The sequence below is a fragment of the Salvelinus fontinalis genome, chromosome 29 (genome assembly GCF_029448725.1).
Source record: "Salvelinus fontinalis isolate EN_2023a chromosome 29, ASM2944872v1, whole genome shotgun sequence".
Classification (NCBI taxonomy): Eukaryota; Metazoa; Chordata; class Actinopteri; order Salmoniformes; family Salmonidae; genus Salvelinus; species Salvelinus fontinalis.
In genome coordinates, this window is record NC_074693.1 from 32,743,963 (window position 1) to 32,766,772 (window position 22,810).

Below are 22,810 nucleotides of genomic sequence, written 5' to 3' on the forward strand. Positions count from 1 at the left end.
GTGGGTTAAAGTATCCCTGTTCTATTAAGATGTTACATAGTCTGTATATGAATCAATATGTTTTATCTACTCAACATAACATGTAGTAAACGGAGGTAACGTAAAACGTCTTTACCAGGGATATTACTGCAGACTTGTATTTCTCCAGTCGAATCACGTTTTGCATGCAATTTACGATGGGCTTTCAGGAAATTGCAGCGTATAGAATCTTATCACACTACACAGCACCTGGGTGAATGCATTTCTCCATGCGGTGGATTCCTCTCTTACTTCCCTACCTACATAAATATGCAAATAAAACTAATAAGAATGTCATAAACCAACATAGCAAGGTGTGGAGCTGACAGAATTTAAATGAGCCTGAAATGAAAAATAATAAAAAATAAAGTTTACATGTCGTCAATAACAAAGTGTACGGACAGGAAGGTTATCAAATCTACAAATCTACACAAGACACTATCATGCACACACACACACACACACACACACACACACACACACACACACACACACACACACACACACACACACACACACACACACACACACACACACACACACACACACACACACACACACACACACACACACACACACACACACACACACACACACACACACAGACAACAATCCGACCCAGATTTCAGCATTAACAATGTACTCCTATATTTGTGGCATAAAACTACTGTAACAGAAACAGAGTGAAGCCAGAAGCAGATGTTGCACAGAGTTCATCCCAGTGATACCAACAAGACATGATAAACACTATTCAAATGAGCACTGAGGTTAAGCCTTTGTGATACCCTGTTTTGGGCTTGCGATTCATTTTCATAAATCTATATGGCATGGGTTTAATAGATTGCGAGAGCGAGAGGAGCAGAGAGCGAGGGAGCGAGAGAGAGAGGAGCAGAGAGCGAGGGAGCGAGGGAGAGAGACGGGAAAGGTGAAGGTTGAGGTCTTCATGCAGACAAAGCAGCTGTAAATCAGAAGTCACTCTTTTATGGATTAATATAACCTATCATCTGCATGGCCTGGGAAAAAACAAGAGTCTTTTCATCTCTACTATAATCAGTAAAGTCATGTGTCTACAATATAAAGTTCAGTGTGTAGGGTGGTGTGTTGTTGCGTTGGTTCTCCTAGCAGTAGCTCGGGGTGATTCCAGTCTCAGAAGTGCTCCATTGTCAGTTTGGTTTTCTGTCAGAACCCCAGGGGAGAGACACACAATTAACAAACGAGCAGCAGAACATCAACAACAAAAAGAAAGGAAACTAAATGGGAGGGTTAAAGTGAAATATTCAAAGTTGCATGATCGTGGCTCTCCTCTCAGCCTGCGGGGCCTCCTGCCAGCCTCCCTTTCCTCCGTCCCTGATTTTAACACACGTCAGTTACCCCTTAAATGATTTAACCAGCAGCATCACGCCTGGTAAATATTTTCACAGTTATAAATGTGTAAATAGGCGTGTATGTTCGTATTTGATTTGAATATCTTATTTGTGTCAAACATGATCACACTTGGTGCCAGTTACTTTTACCGTCACAAAAGATAGTGTTACATGCATCACGACATCATCTCTGATCTTTATGAATAAGCCATGATTTCTCTTATTCGTTTGTGAAGAATTTATAAAGATCCCGAACGGTAAAGATTAAGAATGTTTTGATCAGGAAAGCTTCTGCAGAGTAACTAAAAAGTATTAAATGAATACCTGGATAATCCTGATAATCCTGAATAAACAGGCAACAACAGTAACATCATCTTGAATATATAATAGCCCTCTCATGTTATTACTATCACGTTTTTTAGGAAAATGGGATTGCTTGTTTCGTTGATATAGACTTGGCATACTCAAACAAGATATATCCTTCGCTCTATTCTACAGTACTACATAAAAAGAAAGCTGCAGTGGACAAAATTGATAAATGTAAGTTCTCGGCAAACATAACAAAACAAAGCAAAAATCAATGCCATCACTCTCAAAGATCCAAACTGCATCTCATTCTGAGAACGCTCATTGTCTTCTCACATGATGTTATATTCATAACAGTACTCTGCCTGGGTGTCCCATCCCCATGTTATGAGGCATGTATTGATCAGGAGAGGCTAAAGACTTAGAGTGCTGTGAAAAGTTTCCAAGCCACACTGTCGCTAATCTTCATTAGCTGCTAAAACTCTGTTAGCATTGATCTCTGAGCGCCCGTCCATCCCATCACCATGATCAATAATAATGAGATGTCAATCCCTACCATGCCAGTACGCCACCCCTCCTTCTCCTTCCCGCACACTCTCTGAAGATCATTTCTCATATTGCTTTTCTTTCTCCTCTCTCGCGCTCCCGATAAGGAACACCACTCGACAGGGGAAGAACAAACAGAGATGCACTATTTACAACTCCTCCATGAACCAATTATCTATCAAATGCAACTCATTCTAACACAAACGATAAGCCTCTCAACAATGCCTCTTCGGGTTCATGTACTGTTGTTAGCTTTAGCTTCAACAATGACCTAGTACTCCTACGCTGCCAATATGTGTGAGCCTGAGCCAACATCCACTCCCTGCTTTTGAATTAGTAGTCGAATCACAATCCAACGGGAAACCCAACATCATCATCATCATCAGCTTCCTGGGAATCCATGAAGAAAGCTCAGGATGCTGGGTAGTAGGTGGGATTGAGGAGATAACAGATCTCTAGGCTACCTCCCAGCAGAAAGCTATGGTTTAAAATGCTAATGTCAGTGGTCACTGTTACCGGGGGAGGGGGCGAATGGGCTTTAAAATTAGATTGAGGTCACATGTCAAATTTCTGACGCAGTATCATAGTGACTGTACAGCGCAATTCAAAGGGGTGGGAGGTGGGAAGGAAGGAAAAGGTAGGTAGAGAGAGGGATCCAATCGGTTACTTAGGGAGATGATATCGGTGTAGGTGGCGAGTGAGAGCTGTTTCCTTCTGCCCGTAGAAAGGGATTCAAATGGACTTCTTCAGTCCATGACAGACATGGATGTAGCGTAGAAAGGGTTTAGTTTGGTCGTTAGACTCCCGTTTGTGAGCGTTAAGCCTGGTCACTGGTTTTAGATTAAGCCACGGTTCAAATGGTATTTTCTGTTGATGCTCATGAAATACGTTGTTATCAAACCAACCAGTTACCATATTGGTGAGAGCACCCAAAAGAATAACTGTACGTGTATGTGTCTAACTGGTATGAAGCCTCCGTCAGTGACCATGGTTGCTGCTGCATGTTACCTGCATAACCAAAAGTGTGTATCGATCAGGACGGGGATCAATAGAGCTATGACTTTGTCTGTTGCCATGTGAGTGTTAATCACAAGTCCTTGAGTGAGTCATCGTGATACATACAGTAGCAACAATGAGTCTTCACACGTTAACACCTTGGGGGCTGGAAGATGAATTATCAAGTAGAGACAGGCCGGACGACGATTACAAAAAAACATTTCCTATGTGAGGGGGTGGTAATTTTTAACATAATATTGGGTGGTTACTGAACTTCAATCTTGGCGTAGATGACACAGAAAAATTGGAATCTTTTGAAGGACAAATAGTAATGACTATTCTGTTCTCTCGATCGACCACACAATGTTAAAGATAATTGGTCCCTATTCAATGAAAAGATGCAACCATGTTTAAAAATAAATCGATAGCATTCTTTGAAATGTCCAAAAAGACCTCGCTACTAGAACTTTTGTCCTTGTTGGTATTACAAGGATTGATGAAATCAAAATGAATAGAGTCTTAGGCTGTGGCGCCTTTGTCAGAACACATATTGGAATGGTTTAGTTATTTCTGTCTCTATGATCTAGCTACAGTCATGTTTTGGTAAGGGTTACTCTGTAGAACAGAGCAGGTTAAAACATGTCGCTATTTGATTTTACATTTGATATATTCTTCAGTTTTTGCCCAATCTCCCTTTGCTATACCTGTCCCTCGCTCTTGTTCTCCATTTACAGGTGAGAGCTAGATACGTTAATCAGTGTGCAGATTCTGGAAATGAATTCCAGTGTGATGTAAATCACAGGGGGCTGATGAGGGGAGGATGGCTCATAATAATGGCTGGAATGGAGTAAATGGAACGCTATCAAACATATGGAAACCACGTGTTTGATGAGTGTCGAAACCAGTCCGTTTATTCTGTTCCATTACTATGAGCTCGACCCTCCCGAATTAAGGTGTCACCAGCCACCCGTGATGTAAATGTATCGTACTCGTACAGAGTAAATGCACATGTGGAGCGAGCCGGTGTCGACTGAGATTACAACTTCAAGATGAGCTACAGTTCATCCTTAGCTCTGACCTTGTTTGTATTTGGGGACGAGAAAGATTGAAAATCTAGATTGAATCAGAGAGACATTTATATGTGTACTGTTTCCAGTATCCATGCTAATGTATGTCAATATACCTATGGTATGTTGACATACACTCTGGAATGGTTGTGGCACAATGAAAGTAGTGATTTTGCTGCGGGTTTGGAAGAAGTCTAATCCTACCTGTTGTGTATGAGTTGGCCTTTCCCGAGTGTTTGCTTACCCTTTCCTCTGTGCAGACGTACTGCATTGTGATCACATAGGACTCAAGTGGAAATACACCAATGCTGTTGTGTGTCTAACTATCTACAGAGACAAACAAGAACAGTCCCCCCCCACCTGAGAGTGGAGGAAAATAGAATGTATGTTTACTGAATTTTGGCAAATCAAGTTGTGAAGCTCACTTTACTTTACGACTCATTAGACTTAACGATTGGCATAATCAGGTAATGATGAAGCTACGGGGAAGGGACCATCAGGGAGAATTAGCATCACTGTGCGCAGCACGCTAACGATCAGCAATGTCACCAGCATAGGAGATATGATCAAAAAACAAACTCCTAAAGTCATTAATAGTACAACTGCCGTGTTCAGCCTCGCCATCTGATCCATTCAACCAGGAAGTGAAAGCTATCATTAAGGATGTCACCAAGCACAGGGGAGAGAGTCGTAATGAGAGGCTGATTGGACGTGACAACATGCTTACAAAGCACTGTCATCGAGCGGAGATGTGATGCTTCTATCAGCGAGGCGAACGTGTCATGTCTTTGAGGGTACCTGTCGTTACATCATTTGATTTTCATTTGTTAAAAGGTTCTATTAATATGACAGTTTGAACATTCTGTCTGAGGAGATTCATGTGATTTGAGTTTTCTTCAGAAAGCTGTAAATGCTGTCTATTATTATTGTTTGTTTGTTTTTTGAACCTTTATTTTACTAGGCAAATCAGTTAAGAACAAATTCTTATTTAGAATGACTGCCTACGAACAGTGGGTTAACTGCCTTGCTCGGGGGCAGAAAGACGGATTTGATCTAGTAACCTTCCAGCTACGTGCCCAACGCTCTAACCACTAGGCTACCTTTCACCCCACAATAGGCTACCTGTCGCATATGGATAATTCTGATGCTTTTCTTATTTGTCATATCACAAATATCTGTATCATTGGCTTTAGTTACAGGTTAGATAGAGACTTGTCTCAGACTCAATGAGGCTGTACTGTAGGCCTCTTGTCTCCGTCTCAATGAGGCGGTACTGTAGGCCTCTTGTCTCCGTTTCAATGAGGCTGTACTGCAGGCCTCTTGTCTCAGTCTAAATGAAGCTGTAATGTAGGCCTCTTGTCTCCGTCTCAATGAGGCTGTACTGCAGGCCTCTTGTCTCAGTCTAAATGAGGCTGTACTGTAGGCCTCTGGCAAACAGACTCATCAGGAGATATCAAAACACGCACTCAGCCACAAACACCCTTCCACACATCCCACTCCTTCAGGACTTATGTATGTGTGTCCGGTCCCTCCAAGAACATCACTCCTGTTGAGTCTTATAATTAAAGGCTTACCCTTGACTCTCAGCTCACCGAGATCCCACAAAAAATAGAGGTGTGGAGATGCACAGCCCAGACAAATTGGAGACTTGTCTAACAGTTTAACCCCACCCTACCCCCTCCTACTAACCTCCCAACTGTGGGAGCCAAACTGAGAGGAGGACTTGTTTGTGATCTGACAGTGTGTGTGTGTGTGTGTGTGTGTGTGTGTGTGTGTGTGTGTGTGTGTGTGTGTGTGTGTGTGTGTGTGTGTGTGTGTGTGTGTGTGTGTGTGTGTGTGTGTGTGTGTGTGTGTGTGTGTGTGTGTGTGTGTGTGTGTGTGCCATAGACACACACTGACGCCCTCCCTGGGCTGTGGTGCTCGTTCCTGTTGTTGTTTCTTCTGACCGAAGACCTATAGCAGAGCAATGTGTACTGTAACTGATCAGACATTACGTGATATCCAGCAGAGACTAGGGTCACAGCCAGCCAGTTAGAATAGCCTGAAAGATATACACTCTAATAAGGGTCTCCACATGTCAGCCAGTTAATATAGCCTGAAAGAGACAGTCTCCATAAGGGTCTCCACACCCAGCCAGTTAATATAGCCTGAAAGAGACAGTCTCTATAAGGGTCTCCACAGCCAGCCAGTTAATATAGCCTGAAATAGACAGTCTCTATAAGGGTCTCCACACCCAGCCAGTTAATATAGCCTGAAAGAGACAGTCTCTATAAGGGTCTCCACATGTCAGCCAGTTAATATAGCCTGAAAGAGACAGTCTCTATAAGGGTCTCCACAGCCAGCCAGTTAATATAGCCTGAAAGAGACAGTCTCTATAAGGGTCTCCACATGTCAGCCAGTTAATATAGCCTGAAAGAGACAGTCTCTATAAGGGTCTACACACCCAGCCAGTTAATATAGCCTGAAAGAGACAGTCTGTAATAAGGGTCTACACACCCAGCCAGTTAATAAAGCCTGAAAGAGACAGTCTCTATAAGGGTCTCCACAGCCAGCCAGTTAATATAGCCTGAAAGAGACAGTCTCCATAAGGGTCTCCACAGCCAGCCAGTTAATATAGCCTGAAAGAGACAGTCTCTAATAAGGGTCTCCACAGCCAGCCAGTTAATATAGCCTGAAAGAGACAGTCTCTATAAGGGTCTCCACATGTCAGCCAGTTAATATAGCCTGAAAGAGACAGTCTCTATAAGTGTCTCCACACCCAGCCAGTTAATATAGCCTGAAAGAGACAGTCTCCATAAGGGTCTCCACACCCAGCCAGTTAATATAGCCTGAAAGAGACAGTCTCCATAAGGGTCTCCACACCCAGCCAGTTAATATAGCCTGAAAGAGACAGTCTCTATAAGGGTCTCCACACCCAGCCAGTTAATATAGCCTGAAAGAGACAGTCTGTAATAAGCGTCTCCACAGCCAGCCAGTTAATATAGCCTGAAAGAGACAGTCTCTATAAGGGTCTCCACAGCCAGCCAGTTAATATAGCCTGAAAGAGACAGTCTCTATAAGGGTCTACACACCCAGCCAGTTAATATAGCCTGAAAGAGACAGTCTCTATAAGCGTCTCCACATGTCAGCCAGTTAATAAAGCCTGAAAGAGACAGTCTCTATAAGGGTCTCCACACCCAGCCAGTTAATATAGCCTGAAAGAGACAGTCTCTATAAGGGTCTCCACACCCAGCCAGTTAATATAGCCTGAAAGAGACAGTCTGTAATAAGGGTCTCCACACCCAGCCAGTTAATATAGCCTGAAAGAGACAGTCTCTATAAGGGTCTCCACAGCCAGCCAGTTAATATAGCCTGAAAGAGACAGTCTCTATAAGGGTCTCCACACCCAGCCAGTTAATGTAGCCTTAAAGAGACAGTCTCTATAAGGGTCTCCACATGTCAGCCAGTTAATATAGCCTGAAAGAGACAGTCTCTATAAGGGTCTACACACCCAGCCAGTTAATATAGCCTGAAAGAGACAGTCTGTAATAAGGGTCTACACACCCAGCCAGTTAATAAAGCCTGAAAGAGACAGTCTCTATAAGGGTCTCCACAGCCAGCCAGTTAATATAGCCTGAAAGAGACAGTCTCCATAAGGGTCTCCACAGCCAGCCAGTTAATATAGCCTGAAAGAGACAGTCTCTAATAAGGGTCTCCAGAGCCAGCCAGTTAATATAGCCTGAAAGAGACAGTCTCTATAAGGGTCTCCACATGTCAGCCAGTTAATATAGCCTGAAAGAGACAGTCTCTATAAGGGTCTCCACAGCCAGCCAGTTAATATAGCCTGAAAGAGACAGTCTCCATAAGGGTCTCCACAGCCAGCCAGTTAATATACCCTGAAAGAGACAGTCTCTATAAGGGTCTCCACAGCCAGCCAGTTAATATAGCCTGAAAGAGACAGTCTCTAATAAGGGTCACCACAGCCAGCCAGTTAATATAGCATGAAAGAGACAGTCTCTATAAGGGTCTCCACACCCAGCCAGTTAATATAGCCTGAAAGAGACAGTCTCTATAAGGGTCTCCACACCCAGCCAGTTAATATAGCCTGAAAGAGACAGTCTGTAATAAGGGTCTCCACAGCCAGCCAGTTAATATAGCCTGAAAGAGACAGTCTCTATAAGGGTCTCCACATGTCAGCCAGTTAATAAAGCCTGAAAGAGACAGTCTCTATAAGGGTCTCCACACCCAGCCAGTTAATATAGCCTGAAAGAGACAGTCTCTATAAGGGTCTCCACACCCAGCCAGTTAATATAGCCTGAAAGAGACAGTCTGTAATAAGGGTCTCCACACCCAGCCAGTTAATATAGCCTGAAAGAGACAGTCTCTATAAGGGTCTCCACAGCCAGCCAGTTAATATAGCCTGAAAGAGACAGTCTCTATAAGGGTCTCCACACCCAGCCAGTTAATATAGCCTGAAAGAGACAGTCTCTATAAGGGTCTCCACATGTCAGCCAGTTAATATAGCCTGAAAGAGACAGTCTCTATAAGGGTCTACACACCCAGCCAGTTAATATAGCCTGAAAGAGACAGTCTGTAATAAGGGTCTACACACCCAGCCAGTTAATAAAGCCTGAAAGAGACAGTCTCTATAAGGGTCTCCACAGCCAGCCAGTTAATATAGCCTGAAAGAGACAGTCTCCATAAGGGTCTCCACAGCCAGCCAGTTAATATAGCCTGAAAGAGACAGTCTCTAATAAGGGTCTCCAGAGCCAGCCAGTTAATATAGCCTGAAAGAGACAGTCTCTATAAGGGTCTCCACATGTCAGCCAGTTAATATAGCCTGAAAGAGACAGTCTCTATAAGGGTCTCCACAGCCAGCCAGTTAATATAGCCTGAAAGAGACAGTCTCCATAAGGGTCTCCACAGCCAGCCAGTTAATATAGCCTGAAAGAGACAGTCTCTATAAGGGTCTCCACAGCCAGCCAGTTAATATAGCCTGAAAGAGACAGTCTCTAATAAGGGTCACCACAGCCAGCCAGTTAATATAGCATGAAAGAGACAGTCTCTATAAGGGTCTCCACACCCAGCCAGTTAATATAGCCTGAAAGAGACAGTCTCTATAAGGGTCTCCACACCCAGCCAGTTAATATAGCCTGAAAGAGACAGTCTGTAATAAGGGTCTCCACAGCCAGCCAGTTAATATAGCCTGAAAGAGACAGTCTCTATAAGGGTCTCCACAGCCAGCCAGTTAATATAGCCTGAAAAAGACAGTCTCTATAAGGGTGTACACACCCAGCCAGTTAATATAGCCTGAAAGAGACAGTCTGTAATAAGGGTCTACACACCCAGCCAGTTAATAAAGCCTGAAAGAGACAGTCTCTATAAGGGTCTCCACAGCCAGCCAGTTAATATAGCCTGAAAGAGACAGTCTCAATAAGGGTCTCCACAGCCAGCCAGTTAATATAGCCTGCAAGAGACAGTCTCTAATAAGGGTCTCCACAGCCAGCCAGTTAATAAAGCCTGAAAGAGACAGTCTCTATAAGGGTCTCCACAGCCAGCCAGTTAATATAGCCTGAAAGAGACAGTCTCTAATAAGGGTCTCCACAGCCAGCCAGTTAATATAGCATGAAAGAGACAGTCTCTATAAGGGTCTCCACACCCAGCCAGTTAATATAGCCTGAAAGAGACAGTCTCTATAAGGGTCTCCACACCCAGCCAGTTAATATAGCCTGAAAGAGACAGTCTGTAATAAGGGTCTCCACAGCCAGCCAGTTAATATAGCCTGAAAGAGACAGTCTCTATAAGGGTCTCCACAGCCAGCCAGTTAATATAGCCTGAAAGAGACAGTCTCTATAAGGGTCTCCACATGTCAGCCAGTTAATAAAGCCTGAAAGAGACAGTCTCTATAAGGGTCTCCACACCCAGCCAGTTAATATAGCCTGAAAGAGACAGTCTCTATAAGGGTCTCCACACCCAGCCAGTTAATATAGCCTGAAAGAGACAGTCTGTAATAAGGGTCTCCACACCCAGCCTGTTAATATAGCCTGAAAGAGATAGTCTCTATAAGGGTCTCCACAGCCAGCCAGTTAATATAGCCTGAAAGAGACAGTCTCTATAAGGGTCTCCACACCCAGCCAGTTAATATAGCCTGAAAGAGAGTCTGTAATAAGGGTCTCCACAGCCAGCCAGTTAATATAGCCTGAAAGAGACAGTCTCTATAAGGGTCTCCACAGCCAACCAGTTAATATAGCCTGAAAGAGACAGTCTCTATAGGGGTCTCCACAGCCAGCCAGTTAATATAGCCTGAAAGAGACAGTCTCCATAAGGGTCTCCACAGCCAGCCAGTTAATATAGCCTGAAAGAGACAGTCTCTATAAGGGTCTCCACAGCCAGCCAGTTAATATAGCCTGAAAGAGACAGTCTCTATAAGGGTCTCCACATGTCAGCCAGTTAATATAGCCTGAAAGAGACAGTCTCTATAAGGGTCTACACACCCAGCCAGTTAATATAGCCTGAAAGAGACAGTCTGTAATAAGGGTCTACACACCCAGCCAGTTAATAAAGCCTGAAAGAGACAGTCTCTATAAGGGTCTCCACAGCCAGCCAGTTAATATAGCCTGAAAGAGACAGTCTCCATAAGGGTCTCCACAGCCAGCCAGTTAATATAGCCTGAAAGAGACAGTCTCTAATAAGGGTCTCCAGAGCCAGCCAGTTAATATAGCCTGAAAGAGACAGTCTCTATAAGGGTCTCCACATGTCAGCCAGTTAATATAGCCTGAAAGAGACAGTCTCTATAAGGGTCTCCACAGCCAGCCAGTTAATATAGCCTGAAAGAGACAGTCTCCATAAGGGTCTCCACAGCCAGCCAGTTAATATAGCCTGAAAGAGACAGTCTCTATAAGGGTCTCCACAGCCAGCCAGTTAATATAGCCTGAACGAGACAGTCTCTAATAAGGGTCACCACAGCCAGCCAGTTAATATAGCATGAAAGAGACAGTCTCTATAAGGGTCTCCACACCCAGCCAGTTAATATAGCCTGAAAGAGACAGTCTCTATAAGGGTCTCCACACCCAGCCAGTTAATATAGCCTGAAAGAGACAGTCTGTAATAAGGGTCTCCACAGCCAGCCAGTTAATATAGCCTGAAAGAGACAGTCTCTATAAGGGTCTCCACAGCCAGCCAGTTAATATAGCCTGAAAAAGACAGTCTCTATAAGGGTGTACACACCCAGCCAGTTAATATAGCCTGAAAGAGACAGTCTGTAATAAGGGTCTACACACCCAGCCAGTTAATAAAGCCTGAAAGAGACAGTCTCTATAAGGGTCTCCACAGCCAGCCAGTTAATATAGCCTGAAAGAGACAGTCTCAATAAGGGTCTCCACAGCCAGCCAGTTAATATAGCCTGCAAGAGACAGTCTCTAATAAGGGTCTCCACAGCCAGCCAGTTAATAAAGCCTGAAAGAGACAGTCTCTATAAGGGTCTCCACAGCCAGCCAGTTAATATAGCCTGAAAGAGACAGTCTCTAATAAGGGTCTCCACAGCCAGCCAGTTAATATAGCATGAAAGAGACAGTCTCTATAAGGGTCTCCACACCCAGCCAGTTAATATAGCCTGAAAGAGACAGTCTCTATAAGGGTCTCCACACCCAGCCAGTTAATATAGCCTGAAAGAGACAGTCTGTAATAAGGGTCTCCACAGCCAGCCAGTTAATATAGCCTGAAAGAGACAGTCTCTATAAGGGTCTCCACAGCCAGCCAGTTAATATAGCCTGAAAGAGACAGTCTCTATAAGGGTCTCCACATGTCAGCCAGTTAATAAAGCCTGAAAGAGACAGTCTCTATAAGGGTCTCCACACCCAGCCAGTTAATATAGCCTGAAAGAGACAGTCTCTAATAAGGGTCTCCACACCCAGCCAGTTAATATAGCCTGAAAGAGACAGTCTGTAATAAGGGTCTCCACACCCAGCCAGTTAATATAGCCTGAAAGAGATAGTCTCTATAAGGGTCTCCACAGCCAGCCAGTTAATATAGCCTGAAAGAGACAGTCTCTATAAGGGTCTCCACACCCAGCCAGTTAATATAGCCTGAAAGAGAGTCTGTAATAAGGGTCTCCACAGCCAGCCAGTTAATATAGCCTGAAAGAGACAGTCTCTATAAGGGTCTCCACAGCCAACCAGTTAATATAGCCTGAAAGAGACAGTCTCTATAGGGGTCTCCACAGCCAGCCAGTTAATATAGCCTGAAAGAGACAGTCTCCATAAGGGTCTCCACAGCCAGCCAGTTAATATAGCCTGAAAGAGACAGTCTCTATAAGGGTCTCCACAGCCAGCCAGTTAATATAGCCTGAAAGAGACAGTCTCTATAAGGGTCTCCACAGCCAACCAGTTAATATAGCCTGAAAGAGACAGTCTCTATAAGGGTCTCCACAGCCAGCCAGTTAATAAAGCCTGAAAGAGACAGTCTGTAATAAGGGTCTCCACAGCCAGCCAGTTAATATAGCCTGAAAGAGACAGTCTCTATAAGGGTCTCCACAGCCAGCCAGTTAATATAGCCTGAAAGAGACAGTCTCTATAAGGGTCTCCACAGCCAACCAGTTAATATAACCTGAAAGAGACAGTCTCTATAAGGGTCTCCACAGTTAGCCAGTTAATATAGCCTGAAAGAGACAGTCTCTATAAGGGTCTCCACAGCCAACCAGTTAATATAGCCTGAAAGAGACAGTCTCTATAAGGGTCTCCACAGCCAACCAGTTAATAAAGCCTGAAAGAGACAGTCTCCATAAGGGTCTCCACAGCCAGCCAGTTAATAAAGCCTGAAAGAGACAGTCTCCATAAGGGTCTCCACAGCCAGCCAGTTAATATAGCCTGAAAGATACAGTCTCCAATAAGGGTCTCCATAGCCAGCCAGTTAATATAGCCTGAAAGAGACAGTCTCTATAAGGGTCTCCACATGTCAGCCAGTTAATATAGCCTGAAAGAGACAGTCTCTATAAGGGTCTCCACACCCAGCCAGTTAATGTAGCCTGAAAGAGACAGTCTCTATAAGGGTCTCCACACCCAGCCAGTTAATATAGCCTGAAAGAGACAGTCCGTAATAAGGGTCTCCACACCCAGCCAGTTAATATAGCCTGAAAGAGACAGTCTCTATAAGGGTCTCCACAGCCAGCCAGTTAATATAGCCTGAAAGAGACAATCTCTATAAGGGTCTCCACACCCAGCCAGTTAATATAGCCTGAAAGAGACAGTCTGTAATAAGGGTCTCCACACCCAGCCAGTTAATATAGCCTGAAAGAGAGTCTGTAATAAGGGTCTCCACAGCCAGCCAGTTAATATAGCCTGAAAGAGACAGTCTCTATAAGGGTCTCCACAGCCAACCAGTTAATATAGCCTGAAAGAGACAGTCTCTATAAGGGTCTCCACAGCCAACCAGTTAATAAAGCCTGAAAGAGACAGTCTCCATAAGGGTCTCCACAGCCAGCCAGTTAATAAAGCCTGAAAGAGACAGTCTCCATAAGGGTCTCCACAGCCAGCCAGTTAATATAGCCTGAAAGATACAGTCTCCAATAAGGGTCTCCATAGCCAGCCAGTTAATATAGCCTGAAAGAGACAGTCTCTATAAGGGTCTCCACATGTCAGCCAGTTAATATAGCCTGAAAGAGACAGTCTCTATAAGGGTCTCCACACCCAGCCAGTTAATGTAGCCTGAAAGAGACAGTCTCTATAAGGGTCTCCACACCCAGCCAGTTAATATAGCCTGAAAGAGACAGTCCGTAATAAGGGTCTCCACACCCAGACAGTTAATATAGCCTGAAAGAGACAGTCTCTATAAGGGTCTCCACAGCCAGCCAGTTAATATAGCCTGAAAGAGACAATCTCTATAAGGGTCTCCACACCCAGCCAGTTAATATAGCCTGAAAGAGACAGTCTGTAATAAGGGTCTCCACACCCAGCCAGTTAATATAGCCTGAAAGAGAGTCTGTAATAAGGGTCTCCACAGCCAGCCAGTTAATATAGCCTGAAAGAGACAGTCTCTATAAGGGTCTCCACAGCCAGCCAGTTAATATAGCCTGAAAGAGACAGTCTCTATAAGGGTCTCCACAGCCAACCAGTTAATATAGCCTGAAAGAGACAGTCTCTATAAGGGTCTCCACAGCCAGCCAGTTAATATAGCCTGAAAGAGACAGTCAGTAATAAGGGTCTCGACACCCAGCCAGTTAATAAAGCCTGCAAGAGACAGTCTCTATAAGGGTCTCCACAGCCAGCCAGTTAATATAGCCTGAAAGAGACAGTCTCCATAAGGGTCTCCACAGCCAACCAGTTAATATAGCCTGAAAGAGACAGTCTCTAATAAGGGTCTCCACAGCCAGCCAGTTAATATAGCCTGAAAGAGACAGTCTCTATAAGGGTCTCCACATGTCAGCCAGTTAATATAGCCTGAAAGAGACAGTCTCTATAAGGGTCTCCACATGCAGTCAGTTAATATAGCCTGAAAGAGACAGTCTCTATAAGGGTCTCCACAGCCAGCCAGTTAATATAGCCTGAAAGAGACAGTCTGTAATAAGGGTCTCGACACCCAGCCAGTTAATAAAGCCTGAAAGAGACAGTCTCTATAAGGGTCTCCACAGCCAGCCAGTTAATATGGCCTGAAAGAGACAGTCTCCATAAGGGTCTCCACAGCCAGCCAGTTAATATAGCCTGAAAGAGACAGTCTCCATAAGGGTCTCCATAGCCAGCCAGTTAATATAGCCTGAAAGAGACAGTCTCTATAGGGGTCTCCACAGCCAGCCAGTTAATATAGCCTGAAAGAGACAGTCTCTAATAAGGGTCTCCACAGCCAGCCAGTTAATATAGCCTGAAAGAGACAGTCTCTATAAGGGTCTCCACATGTCAGCCAGTTAATATAGCCTGAAAGAGACAGTCTCTATAAGGGTCTCCACATCCAGCCAGTTAATATAGCCTGAAAGAGAGTCTGTAATAAGGGTCTCCACAGCCAGCCAGTTAATATAGCCTGAAAGAGACAGTCTCTATAAGGGTCTCCACAGCCAGCCAGTTAATATAGCCTGAAAGAGACAGTCTCTATAAGGGTCTCCACAGCCAACCAGTTAATATAGCCTGAAAGAGACAGTCTCTATAAGGGTCTCCACAGCCAGCCAGTTAATATAGCCTGAAAGAGACAGTCTGTAATAAGGGTCTCGACACCCAGCCAGTTAATAAAGCCTGCAAGAGACAGTCTCTATAAGGGTCTCCACAGCCAGCCAGTTAATATAGCCTGAAAGAGACAGTCTCCATAAGGGTCTCCACAGCCAACCAGTTAATATAGCCTGAAAGAGACAGTCTCTAATAAGGGTCTCCACAGCCAGCCAGTTAATATAGCCTGAAAGAGACAGTCTCTATAAGGGTCTCCACATGTCAGCCAGTTAATATAGCCTGAAAGAGACAGTCTCTATAAGGGTCTCCACATGCAGTCAGTTAATATAGCCTGAAAGAGACAGTCTCTATAAGGGTCTCCACAGCCAGCCAGTTAATATAGCCTGAAAGAGACAGTCTGTAATAAGGGTCTCGACACCCAGCCAGTTAATAAAGCCTGAAAGAGACAGTCTCTATAAGGGTCTCCACAGCCAGCCAGTTAATATAGCCTGAAAGAGACAGTCTCCATAAGGGTCTCCACAGCCAGCCGGTTAATATAGCCTGAAAGAGACAGTCTCCATAAGGGTCTCCACAGCCAGCCAGTTAATATAGCCTGAAAGAGACAGTCTCTATAGGGGTCTCCACAGCCAGCCAGTTAATATAGCCTGAAAGAGACAGTCTCTAATAAGGGTCTCCACAGCCAGCCAGTTAATATAGCCTGAAAGAGACAGTCTCTATAAGGGTCTCCACATGTCAGCCAGTTAATATAGCCTGAAAGAGACAGTCTCTATAAGGGTCTCCACAGCCAGCCAGTTAATATAGCCTGAAAGAGACACTCTCCATAAGGGTCTCCACAACCAGCCAGTTAATATAGCCTGAAAGAGACAGTCTCTATAAGGGTCTCCACAGCCAGCCAGTTAATATAGCCTGAAAGAGACAGTCTCTATAAGGGTCTCCACAGCCTGCCAGTTAATATAGCCTGAAAGAGACAGTCTCTATAAGGGTCTCCACAGCCAGCCAGTTAATATAGCCTGAAAGAGACAGTCTCAATAAGGGTCTCCACAGCCAGCCAGTTAATATAGCCTGAAAGAGACAGTCTCTAATAAGGGTCTCCACAGCCAGCCAGTTAATATAGCATGAAAGAGATAGTCTCTATAAGGGTCTCCACACCCAGCGAGTTAATATAGCCTGAAAGAGACAGTCTCTATAAGGGTCTCCACACCCAGCCAGTTAATATAGCCTGAAAGAGACAGTCTGTAATAAGGGTCTCCACAGCCAGCCAGTTAATATAGCCTGAAAGAGACAGTCTCTATAAGGGTCTCCACAGCCAGCCAGTTAATATAGCCTGAAAGAGACAGTCTCTATAAGGGTCTCCACATGTCAGCCAGTTAATAAAGCCTGAAAGAGACAGTCTCTATAAGGGTCTCCACACCCAGCCAGTTAATATAGCCTGAAAGAGACAGTCTCTATAAGGGTCTCCACACCCAGCCAGTTAATATAGCCTGAAAGAGACAGTCTGTAATAAGGGTCTCCACAGCCAGCCAGTTAATATAGCCTGAAAGAGACAGTCTCTATAAGGGTCTCCACAGCCAGCCAGTTAATATAGCCTGAAAGAGACAGTCTCTATAAGGGTCTCCACAGCCAGCCAGTTAATATAGCCTGAAAGAGACAATCTCTATAAGGGTCTCCACACCCAGCCAGTTAATATAGCCTGAAAGAGACAGTCTGTAATAAGGGTCTCCACACCCAGCCAGTTAATATAGCCTGAAAGAGAGTCTGTAATAAGGGTCTCCACAGCCAGCCAGTTAATATAGCCTGAAAGAGACAGTCTCTATAAGGGTCTCCACAGCCAACCAGTTAATATAGCCTGAAAGAGACAGTCTCTATAAGGGTCTCCACAGCCAGCCAGTTAATATAGCCTGAAAGAGACAGTCTGTAATAAGGGTCTCGACACCCAGCAAGTTAATAAAGCCTGCAAGAGACAGTCTCTATAAGGGTCTCCACAGCCAGCCAGTTAATATAGCCTGAAAGAGACAGTCTCCATAAGGGTCTCCACAGCCAGCCAGTTAATATAGCCTGAAAGAGACAGTCTCCATAAGGGTCTCCACAGCCAGCCAGTTAATATAGCCTGAAAGAGACAGTCTCTAATAAGGGTCTCCACAGCCAGCCAGTTAATATAGCCTGAAAGAGACAGTCTCTATAAGGGTCTCCACATGTCAGCCAGTTAATAAAGCCTGAAAGAGACAGTCTCTATAAGGGTCTCCACACCCAGCCAGTTAATATAGCCTGAAAGAGACAGTCTCTATAAGGGTCTCCACACCCAGCCAGTTAATATAGCCTGAAAGAGACAGTCTGTAATAAGGGTCTCCACAGCCAGCCAGTTAATATAGCCTGAAAGAGACAGTCTCTATAAGGGTCTCCACAGCCAGCCAGTTAATATAGCCTGAAAGAGACAGTCTCTATAAGGGTCTCCACATGCAGTCAGTTAATATAGCCTGAAAGAGACAGTCTCTATAAGGGTCTCCACAGCCAGCCAGTTAATATAGCCTGAAAGAGACAGTCTGTAATAAGGGTCTCGACACCCAGCCAGTTAATAAAGCCTGAAAGAGACAGTCTCTATAAGGGTCTCCACAGCCAGCCAGTTAATATAGCCTGAAAGAGACAGTCTCCATAAGGGTCTCCACAGCCAGCCAGTTAATATAGCCTGAAAGAGACAGTCTCCATAAGGGTCTCCACAGCCAGCCAGTTAATATAGCCTGAAAGAGACAGTCTCTATAGGGGTCTCCACAGCCAGCCAGTTAATATAGCCTGAAAGAGACAGTCTCTAATAAGGGTCTCCACAGCCAGCCAGTTAATATAGCCTGAAAGAGACAGTCTCTATAAGGGTCTCCACATGTCAGCCAGTTAATATAGCCTGAAAGAGACAGTCTCTATAAGGGTCTCCACAGCCAGCCAGTTAATATAGCCTGAAAGAGACAGTCTCCATAAGGGTCTCCACAACCAGCCAGTTAATATAGCCTGAAAGAGACAGTCTCTATAAGGGTCTCCACAGCCAGCCAGTTAATATAGCCTGAAAGAGACAGTCTCTATAAGGGTCTCCACAGCCTGCCGGTTAATATAGCCTGAAAGAGACAGTCTCTATAAGGGTCTCCACAGCCAGCCAGTTAATATAGCCTGAAAGAGACAGTCTCAATAAGGGTCTCCACAGCCAGCCAGTTAATATAGCCTGAAAGAGACAGTCTCTAATAAGGGTCTCCACAGCCAGCCAGTTAATATAGCATGAAAGAGATAGTCTCTATAAGGGTCTCCACACCCAGCGAGTTAATATAGCCTGAAAGAGACAGTCTCTATAAGGGTCTCCACACCCAGCCAGTTAATATTGTCATGTTTTTGATCATCATGTCTTGTCCCTGTGCTTCCCTCTGCTGGTCTTATTAGGTTCTTTCCCTCTTTTCTATCCTTCTCTCTCCTCCTCCCTTTCTCCCTCTCCCGCTCTCTCTCTATCGTTCCGTTCCTGCTCCCAGCTGTTTCTCATTCTCCTAACGACCTCATTTACTCTTTCACACCTGTCCCCTATTTTTGCCCTCATTAGAGTTCCTATTTCTTCCTCTGTTTTCCGCTTCAGTCCTTGTCGGATTCTTGTTTGATGTTTGCTGTTCAGTGTCCTTGTTCCGCCCTGTCGTGTTTTTGCTTTCATCAGATGCTGCATGTGAGCAGGTGTCTAGTGGTCGCGTCTCCAGTCGTTCATCTCTACTGACGAGAGGATTTCAGTTTTCCTGTTTTGTTTTTACCTTAGATATATCAGGAGTATCGTTTTTGTCTAAGACTGGAATAAAGACTCTGTTTCTATTACGTCGCTTTTGGGTCCTCCTTCATCAGCATAACAGAAGAATCCGACCAAGAATGGACCCAGCGACTACGGATTCTCGCAAGACTGCCATCGAGATCCAGGGAGAAATGCTCGGTAGACACGAGCAGGAATTGTCTGCTGCTCGTCATGCCGTTGAGACCCTGGCCGCTCATGTCTCCGATCTCTCAGGACAGTTTCAGAGTCTTCGTCTCGTGCCACCAGCTACTTCCTGGTCTTCCAAGTCTCCGGAACCTAGGGTTAATAACCCACCTTGTTACTCTGGGCAGCCCACTGAGTGTCGCTCCTTTCTCACCCAGTGTGATATTGTGTTCTCTCTCCAGCCCAACACATACTCAGGAGAGAGAGCTCGGATCGCTTACGTCATATCGCTCCTGACTGGTCGGGCTCGGGAGTGGGGCACAGCTATCTGGGAGGCAAGGGCTGAGTGTTCTAACGTTTATCAGAACTTTAAGGAGGAGATGATACGCGTTTTTGATCGTTCTGTTTTTGGGAAGGAGGCTTCCAGGGTCCTGGCTTCCCTATGTCAAGGTGATCGATCCATAACGGATTACTCTATAGAGTTTCGCACTCTTGCTGCATCCAGTGACTGGAACGAGCCGGCGTTGCTCGCTCGTTTTTTGGAGGGACTTCACGCTGAGGTTAAGGATGAGATTCTCTCCCGGGAGGTTCCTTCCAGCGTGGACTCTTTGATTGCACTCGCCATCCGCATAGAACGACGGGTAGATCTTCGTCACCGAGCTCGTGGAAGAGAGCTCGCGTTAACGGTGTTTCCCCTCTCCGCATCTCAACCATCTTCTCCCATCAGCTCAGAGACTGAGCCCATGCAGCTGGGAGGTATTCGCATCTCGACTAAGGAGAGGGAACGGAGAATCACCAACCGCCTTTGTCTCTATTGCGGTTCTGCTGGACATTTTGTCATATCATGTCCAGTAAAAGCCAGAGCTCATCAGTAAGCGGAGGGCTACTGGTGAGCGCTACTACTCAGGTCTCTCCATCAAGATCCTGTACTACCTTGTCGGTCCATCTACGCTGGACCGGTTCGGCTGCTTCCTGCAGTGCCTTGATAGACTCTGGGGCTGAGGGTTGTTTTATGGACGAAGCATGGGCTCGGAAACATGAGATTCCTCTCAGACAGTTAGGGAGGCCCACGCCCATGTTCGCCTTAGATGGTAGTTCTCTCCCCAGTATCAGATGTGAGACACTACCTTTAACCCTCACAGTATCTGGTAACCACAGTGAGACCATTTCCTTTTTGATTTTTCGTTCACCTTTTACACCTGTTGTTTTGGGTCATCCCTGGCTAGTATGTCATAATCCTTCTATTAATTGGTCTAGTAATTCTATCCTATCCTGGAATGTTTCTTGTCATGTGAAGTGTTTAATGTCTGCTATACCTCCTGTTTCTTCTGTCCCCTCTACTCAGGAGGAACCTGGTGATTTGACAGGAGTGCCGGAGGAATATCATGATCTACGCACGGTCTTCAGTCGGTCCAGAGCCAGCTCTCTTCCTCCTCACCGGTCGTATGATTGTTGTATTGATCTCCTTCCGGGGACCACTCCTCCTCGGGGTAGACTATTCTCTCTGTCGGCTCCCGAACGTAAGGCTCTCGAGGATTATCTGTCTGTTTCTCTCGACGCCGGTACTGTGGTGCCTTCTTCCTCTCCCGCCGGAGCGGGGTTTTTCTTTGTTAAGAAGAAGGACGGTACTCTGCGCCCCTGCGTGGATTATCGAGGGCTGAATGACATAACGGTTAAGAATCGTTATCCGCTTCCCCTTATGTCGTCAGCCTTCGAGATGCTGCAGGGAGCCAGGTTCTTTACTAAGTTGGACCTTCGTAACGCTTACCATCTCGTACGCATCAGAGAGGGGGACGAGTGGAAAACGGCGTTTAACACTCCGTTAGGGCATTTTGAATACCGGGTTCTGCCGTTCGGTCTCTCTAATGCTCCAGCTGTCTTTCAGGCATTAGTTAATGATGTACTGAGAGACATGCTGAACATCTTTGTTTTCGTTTACCTTGACGATATCCTGATTTTTTCACCGTCACTCGAGATTCATGTTCAGCACGTTCGACGTGTACTCCAGCGCCTTTTAGAGAATTGTCTCTACGTGAAGGCTGAGAAGTGCGCCTTTCATGTCTCCTCTGTCACTTTTCTCGGTTCTGTTATTTCCGCTGAAGGCATTCAGATGGATCCCGCTAAGGTCCAGGCTGTCAGCGATTGGCCTGTTCCTAAGTCACGTGTCGAGTTGCAGCGCTTTCTCGGTTTCGCTAATTTCTATCGGCGTTTCATTCGTAATTTCGGTCAAGTGGCTGCCCCTCTCACAGCTCTGACTTCTGTCAAGACTTGCTTTAAGTGGTCCGGTTCCGCCCAGGGAGCTTTTGATCTCCTCAAGAAGCGTTTTACATCCGCCCCTATCCTTGTTACTCCTGACGTCACTAAACAATTCATTGTCGAGGTTGACGCTTCAGAGGTGGGCGTGGGAGCCATTCTGTCCCAGCGCTTCCAGTCTGACGATAAGGTTCATCCTTGCGCTTACTTTTCTCATCGCCTGTCGCCATCGGAACGCAACTATGATGTGGGTAACCGCGAACTGCTCGCTATCCGCTTAGCCATAGGCGAATGGCGACACTGGTTGGAGGGGGCGACCGTTCCTTTTGTCGTTTGGACTGACCATAAGAACCTTGAGTACATCCGTTCTGCCAAACGACTTAATGCACGTCAAGCTCGTTGGGCGTTGTTTTTCGCTCGTTTCGAGTTCGTGATTTCCTATCGCCCGGGGAATAAGAACACCAAGCCTGATGCCTTATCCCGTCTCTTTAGTTCTTCTGTGGTTTCTACCGACCCCGAGGGGATTCTTCCTGAAGGGCGTGTTGTCGGGTTGACTGTCTGGGGAATTGAGAGACAGGTAAAGCAAGCACTCACTCACACTGCGTCGCCGCGCGCTTGTCCTAGTAACCTTCTGTTTGTTCCTGTCTCTACTCGTCTGGCTGTTCTTCAGTGGGCTCATTCTGCCAAGTTAGCTGGCCACCCCGGCGTTCGGGGTACGCTTGCTTCTATTCGCCAGCGGTTTTGGTGGCCTACTCAGGAGCGGGACACGCGCCGTTTCGTGGCTGCTTGTTCGGACTGCGCGCAGACTAAGTCAGGTAACTCTCCTCCTGCCGGTCGTCTCAGACCGCTTCCCATTCCTTCTCGACCATGGTCTCACATCGCCTTAGACTTTATTACCGGTCTGCCTTCGTCTGCGGGGAAGACTGTGATTCTTACGGTTATCGATAGGTTCTCTAAGGCGGCACATTTCATTCCCCTCGCTAAGCTTCCTTCCGCTAAGGAGACGGCACAAATCATCATTGAGAATGTGTTCAGAATTCATGGCCTCCCGTTAGACGCCGTTTCAGACAGAGGTCCGCAATTCACGTCACAGTTTTGGAGGGAGTTCTGTCGTTTGATTGGTGCTTCCGTCAGTCTCTCTTCCGGATTTCATCCCCAGTCTAACGGTCAAGCAGAAAGGGCCAATCAGTCGATTGGTCGCATTTT